The sequence below is a fragment of the Macrosteles quadrilineatus genome, unplaced genomic scaffold (assembly GCF_028750875.1).
Source record: "Macrosteles quadrilineatus isolate MER2022 unplaced genomic scaffold, UCM_ALF_1.0 Scaffold_4__1_contigs__length_99947679, whole genome shotgun sequence".
Taxonomy (NCBI): Eukaryota; Metazoa; Arthropoda; class Insecta; order Hemiptera; family Cicadellidae; genus Macrosteles; species Macrosteles quadrilineatus.
Window position 1 is genome coordinate 16,356,333 of NW_026542597.1, and position 7,398 is coordinate 16,363,730.

The 7,398-nt window shown below is 33.5% G+C and overlaps 2 non-coding genes across 2 annotated transcripts; one reads left to right on the forward strand and one right to left on the reverse strand.

Moving 5' to 3' along the window:
- The first annotated feature begins 3,828 nt into the window (after positions 1-3,828).
- Trnat-agu (transfer RNA threonine (anticodon AGU)) lies at positions 3,829-3,902 on the forward strand. Its single transcript has one exon. It is a non-coding gene; the product is annotated as a tRNA-Thr (tRNA).
- Positions 3,903-5,543: 1,641 nt separating this feature from the next.
- Positions 5,544-5,615, reverse strand: Trnaw-cca (transfer RNA tryptophan (anticodon CCA)). The gene has a single exon. It is a non-coding gene; the product is annotated as a tRNA-Trp (tRNA).
- Between the last annotated feature and the right edge of the window lie 1,783 nt (positions 5,616-7,398).

The window sequence follows — 7,398 nt, forward strand, 5'->3', positions numbered from 1 at the left end:
ATGTTATCTCTCTGAGCCATTCAAAAGTCAACACATAAAATCAGTGAATTTATGTCATCATGAAAATATTTTTTCTGGAGAATCCATTTTGTCAATTTGGGAGACGACAGAAAAACTAGAGAGTCTAGACTCAACTTTAGGTCTATTTTTTTTCTTTGACAGTCTTCAGCAATGATGATGTCAGCTTGAAAATTACGCTGAAACTTGTTGCTGTAAGCAATTCAAGGGAATGCCACAAGTGTATATTTTCAACATCCAAGGTCCTGACTTAGCCATAGTCCATGAGTCGTTTGAGAAGTTATTTTTGGATGTAGACCTAGTTGTGTATTTACTATAGCAGATAGTTCCCACATAAAGAGTAGAGTTTGTCGTAAGACAATTTAGGTGAAGGTAAAGACCAAAACCACGCGTCTAATGAAGGTACATCCTCGTTCAAAAATAATTAACTTCATATTTTCCATCAACAAAAACATCAATACCATATTCATATGAGTTAGTTTGTTGGTGACAAGGCAGAAAACATTTCATGCTAATTACTAAGATTATTTGCCACAGATTTTGCTGATTATTAGTATTTCCAGGAGAATTTAGTTTGAATTTTAGTAGAAGTCAGAATTTTTTCTTTTATGAACTTCTATGTTTTTCCATGTTATTTTATCTGAGTTGTAGATCTGTGAAGTTTCATGCTTTTGTTTTGAAAGGAATCAGTTTCATTGTTGGTCTTTTGACTTTTAATGTTCACAAAGGTCTATTTTTCTCAGCTATCTTCGATCTTTAATTTGGGGGCCGTCCCCATCTCAATTTTTTATATAACAGAAGAAAAAGAAAAATACCCACCAACAAGAAAGTTGTATCTTTGTCAATCTCCCGAAGTTGACAAACATCCTCCCAAGCTGCCTTCTTTGCGCCTCTTGGGCACAACCTTCTGACGATAGAAGACATTTCTTTAATAGCCGTAACAAAATTCTCATTCAAAATGTAACTACAACATTATAAAAGAAGTTATTTTGCTCCCCACACAAAAAACAAGTGCAAACCGTTCACTTGAACCAGGACTACCTACTGATCAGGTCCTGCAGTCTGTCGCCATTTCAATGTGTTCAATTTTTTCGCTGTCACAACAGTCGGGCCAAACCAAAATCCGCAGAGTTTGGCCCTCCAACCAGTCGGCCATTGTGCACTGATTAACACCTATTGTAAAACTGGCCGCATCGGACCAATTGGGATCGTAGTTAAGCTAGTGCGCGCCTAAAACTCACAAATAATTACCCCTGAGTCTTCCACCATTTTGGTAAGCCCCCTCCACCAAGCTTATCAACATTTACATAGCTTTTAGAAATATAGTTGGAATACTGTACCATGGCCCAGAATAACAAAAACCTTAGAAACTCGAATAAAGCTATGGGGAAATGAAATATGCTATGTAAACTGTAAGAGTACAGTAAAAAGTCTGCTGGTCAAATACTCATATTATAATATTAATACGGTAGGTATGATTCTTCTTTTCTATATAACAAAATTTGGTTTGTTTAACATCATTTAAAGTAAACCTCACCAACTAAACAGCTGACAGGGTGCAAGCAAAAAAAACAATTTTTTCAGAACTGTAGTTTCAATTCCAATTGTTGAATATTTGACAATTCTTTGAAGATTGCTTACTCAATGTAAAAATGCTCACGTAAGTAATACATATATATGTAAAAATTTGTCTGTTATGTATTAATTTAAACCCCATTAAACATTTTAATGTTCTGGATAACTCGACTACCTCTGGGTCTACAAATTGTTGAGTTGCGGTTTTACTGTACTTGTCCTTTGGTATTAAACTAAAGAGTGACGCCGAATCAAAATCCACCCTAAAATATTAGGGAAACATATAGTTGACATTGTAACACTTAATTGTCACCACCAACATAAAACAAATTTTCAAAACAGTCTCCAAAACAAATTACCTTAAGACAACAAGTCTTTTTACATTATTCTCTGTTAATTGGGCCATTTTTTATTAATATCTGGTTTTCTCTTATCTTCCCCACCATCTTAATTGAAAAGCTCTAATTTCATTTCTAAGCATTCTAATTTATTTCTTTGTCGGTACCGGTACACCATAACTTCCTTATTTCTTCACCAATTTTCACAAATGAGGCATCATTTTAAAGCCTTTTTTACCCGCTACAACGGTAAAATATAAGAAATCACTTGTTTTTTGTAAAAACTATCTATTTTATCATTCTGCAAGTAATTTAGACTTGCAATGTTTATTTACGTTATTTGATCAGCTGAAAAATGTGAATTAAATTAATCAAAAGGAACGAATATTTATTTTTCAAATACGAGTGTTTTGTTTTTGTCATCCAAGACGACCAACAAACTTGTCTTTGCTTTCTTCAATAAATAACTTGGGGATGAAATCAGATTATTCACTTTGAAGAAGTCTGAACAAGATCAACTCAAAAGTAAGTACCACATGGATACTTAGCTTTTATATTTCTTTATTTAACACATAGCCTTCCTTTTGACACACCTACCAACCATTCTATCTACATTTAAGAATTCCATCTTCAAACATCACCTCTTATATTTTCGTTATTACAGGTTTCAATGAATGGTTATGTTGAGTCGAATTTGTTTTAAAATTCATTGTGTAGCCCCTGAACTGTTGATTAGACTATAATTTAAGGTACATACCTTCACGTCCACAGTTCATAAATGAATGGTCAAACCCACTACATGTTTCGCCTATACATAGGCATATCGTGTTTTGTGTATTTATTTAAATGTTTTTTGACGAGTCTACAATGGACGAAACGTTCTTGAAGGACCACTTGACAATGCCTATGTATAGGCGAAACATGTAGTGGGTTTGACCATTCATTTATGAACTGTGGACGTGAAGGTATGTACCTTAAATTATAGTCGAATTTGTTACCGACAATTTTGATTCAGTTCTTTACCAAGGGACGTAGAACGTTCTGTAGAATCCAGTTTTAGAGATTGGAACTCATTAAGCCCTTTAGGTTTGTCACCACATAAACTCATGCTAAAAAGGTTGAAGATTGGTTGTAGCTCACTTGGGCATCTAAACTATCAAAGCCAAGTTGGCTGACTAAACTGACTAAGAAGGAATTTCTGTAAAAGTTGCCTTTGCCATGACTTTAAAAGGCACATGGACAGACACAGAAGGAAGGGTGCCAACCCGTTTCATTTTACACATTCAGTTGATTGTGGCTTTCTGTGTAAAAGCAAAGCCATCAACACAAAAATCATATATGGCCATATTATTATAGGTCTACTTCAAACACAGTGTTCAAAGAGGTCCTGTAAACATGTAAAAACGCTAATAACTTAACATTATTTTGAAAAAGTTAATTTTCTAAAATTTAAGCCCACACATCTATTCCTGAAGTAAGGACCCACACTTAAAATCAACGATGCACTTACTATACAGTGTATTAAACTAACTGTAACTTATGTTGAGTACTTCAGTACTTCAATGAGTGGGATTTGAGAAGGATTCAGTGCGTCTAGTAATGAGAACTGAAATAGTCCACCATGTTACCAGTACAACTTCACCATTTGCACATTTTATTATGTTTGTTGTGGTTGCATTATCTAATGAAGTAACCATCCAACAATTTTTTTTAAATCAGGAAGCACATTTGTATAATTCAGTATCTAAAGTCGATGAATAAAATAGTGGTACAAGTACTTTACACCGCCAAATTTGTATTTTACATTGATAATAATCGACTCGTTTCAAAATTATGTTTCAATGCGTCGTTTGGGGGGTCGGTCTCAACAGTTGCTATTTCGGCCTCTCCCACCAACGGCGCCGTGGCTTAGTTGGTTAAAGCGCCTGTCTAGTAAACAGGAGATCGAGGGTTCGAATCCCTCCGGTGCCTCTTTTTGTTCGACGATATTTTTACTACAAGAAAGTCTGTGTATTCAAATGCTGTTATAAATGTTTAAACAATAATAGGTTTTATTTAATTCATTTTTAAGAATAATTCATGTTTATAAATGTATAAATATTTAAATAGATTTTTATCAAAGATTAAGTTACGATTATTGCTGTATTTATTGTGCCTTATCAACCATACTATATCAATTAACTTTATTGCGGAGATAACTTTTGATAAGCAACGTTATAAAATAAATTGTGCATAGGTAATTTATTGTAAGTGGATTTTAAATTCCTTCATTAGCTTAATTACGATAATTAATTTTTATCTATTACTATTAACGTTTTATACAGAAACACATTTGATTTAATGTGTCAACTTATATTGTTAATTGTATTTTTTATTCCCAGTTTTAAAGACAAAGATGTTGATGTATCTGTTGTGTCTTGCTTATAGACTATTAAACGAATATTTTTTTGTAGTTGCGGGCATTTAATGTTTAATGACTATAGACTATAGCTTTAAAATAAATTGGAGTATGGGAATTGGGCTTGCAATTGCGCTGTCATTATTCATTCTTCAATAATAATTTTATATATTAGATTAGCCTACTCTTGTAACTTACAGAACCAAACAAATAAACTTGTTAGCGTTTGTTCAAAGTTTAGTAAAATATTTGGATTTTTTCACACGTTTCTAAGTAACTTAAACTTAGGTACAGTATTGCTATAAAGTATTGTGTTAGACACAATCAAACTACCAACGTTTTCCAAAATATTAATTTAAAATTTTTTTGATAAAAAATCATAGGTGAGTTGGAGTATCTTACAAAATTAGCAGTTTTTAGCGAATTTCCCTATAGGGAAGTAGCTATTACCGTAGGTCTCATGGTAAGACCTAAGCCTGGGACCGATTTACTTTTTCATTTTGATGTCCCCAGAGGCCAAAAACACCATTCGTTCAAATTTTTATATATATATATAGATATATATATATATATATGTGTGTGTGTGTGTCCATCCGCACGATAACTTGAGTAATTTTTGTCCGATTTTGATCAAATTTGGTTTGAAGGTGTAAGGCGGGATAAACTTGAATGAGTTCGCGAACCAGCATGATCGGACTATGGGAACGGGGGTTTACGGGGGGTTTTATGGGGTAAAAATATGTTTTCCCATTTTTGACCCAAAAAACATAAAATTTAGCAATTTCTTTCCAAACCATTTTGTAAAGATTAAAAAAAACAAATAATTTAGTATATTGAAGTGTTATTATGCGCCTAATGGTTACGGAGAAAATTCCAAAAAATTGTAAATTTAAAATTCCCATGTTATTATTATGGAGAATAAGTAAACTGTTGTAGTTTGCTTGTTTATGAACATATTTTGATCAAATTTGGAAAATGTTTTAATTTTTTACTAACTATTAACATTTTACAAAATAACAGTTTTACCCTCCCTGATGCAGCAAACCTAAGTACTTGTTAAAAAAATTCTATTTAAATCGGGAATAAATGTTATATTTTTAAGTAGACATTTCAGTATAAATCCAATCAGTAAAATGGAAATTCGCTTAGTCTGCAGGTTTGCTGCGGCGGGGGTATTTTTACTAATTTGTGAAAGTTTTCGGATAAAAAGTTAGTGACCCCGACGTGATTTGAACACGCAACCTTCTGATCTGGAGTCAGACGCGCTACCGTTGCGCCACGAGGTCGGTTGAGAAACCGAGGAGAAATAGTCGAACAAAAATATGAACTCTAGAGAAATTTAACATGATTGGAAAGCGAATAGGGGACCTCTTGTCGGGAATTTTCAATTTTAGCGAATTTCCCTATAGGGAAGTAGCTATTACCGTAGGTGGCACGGTAAGACCTAGACCCGGGACCGATTTACTTTTTCATTTTGTATATATATATATAGACTTATATATATATATATATATACGTCCGTGAACGCGATAACTTGAGTAATTTTTGTCCAATTTTGATGAAATTTGGTTTAAAGGTGTAAAGCGGGATAAACTTGAATGAGTTCGCGAACCAGCACGATCGGACCATGGGAACGGGGCTTTACGGGGGGTTTTATGGGGTAAAAATTGGTTTTTCTCACTTTTGACCCTCAAAACACAAAATTTCCCGATTTCTCTTTAAACCTTTTTAAAGAGCTTAAAAAAACAAATAATTTAGTATATAAAAGTATTTTTGTTCGATTATTAGTAATGGAGAAAATTAAAAAAATTATAAATTTAAAATTCCCATGTTATTCTTATGGAGAATATTGTCAAATGTTGTAGTTTGCTTGTTTATGGATATATTTTGATCAAACTTGGCATATTTATTTATTTTGTACTAAGCTATCAATATTTTACTCAAAAACACACTTTATTAGTTTCCTTGTAGCAGCAAACCTAGGTACTCGTTAAACCTAATGTTATTAAAATATATTTAAATGGAAATCAATTCAGACAAATGGAAATTCGCTTAGTCGGCAGGTTTGCTGCGGCGGGGGTATTTTTGTTATGGAAAAGGGTCATTTTGAAAAAACCTAATGTCCTCTTTGGAGGCATTTTACCAATTTTTGTCTTAACTCACGATAGTTTTCATTTAAATAATTGTTTTATTGTAGCATGCATGTCGTAAAATTCGCAGTTTAGAAAAGGGACCTCTTGTCGGCTGTACAGTTGTTTCTCCATAGGTACCTCTTGTCGGGACCGTGAAATTTAAAATATTTTGTTCTCCGTAAACTGAACTTTGTTGTAGTTTTCTAAATTTCCACTAGAATGCAGGACAATTCATTTATTGGACTAAGTTAAAGCTTTGACGTTGAAGTCTGTTTATAAAGTCAATATTAGAAATGGGACCTCGACCTCATGTTATGGCAAAATAACATTGAGCGACAAGAGGACAAGAGGTACCTTTTCTCAGACCGTGCAGAGGCTAGCAAAGTTATTTATTTCGGCCAACATTTCGACCTTTTACACCATCAATTCGATATTTTAACCGATACTGTCCTGTTCTATGTTAAATGAGGTAACCCGAATTTCGATATTTTCGACATTTATTACTTATATCGGCCGTACTAAAAAGTTTGCATCGCCAAAAAGAGGTACCTTTTCGCTTTCCACATCACATATTATGTTTCTGTAAACGCCAGACGGTTATTATAATAATTTTAATTTACTTTAAATAATTTTAACTGAAACGGCGACTCAGTAACAGCTTTATCAATCAAATTTTGTTTAGAGTACAAGTGTTAAATGCGTGCGACACGTTGTGTAGTCATGCCACAAAAGACTGCACTAAACCCACAGCACATTTTTTCCAATCAAGACAGTGGCAAGTGGCACTTATTCCTTACGTAGTCTTATCATGAAGAAGTCAAGAAAGTGCCTTGTCAATCAAATTATCCACCTACAAAATTGCTCTCGCTCTAGTACGTTTATCTAATAACGTTTAGGTATTAACAGAAAAAACCGATTATCCTAACACATTTTCTTT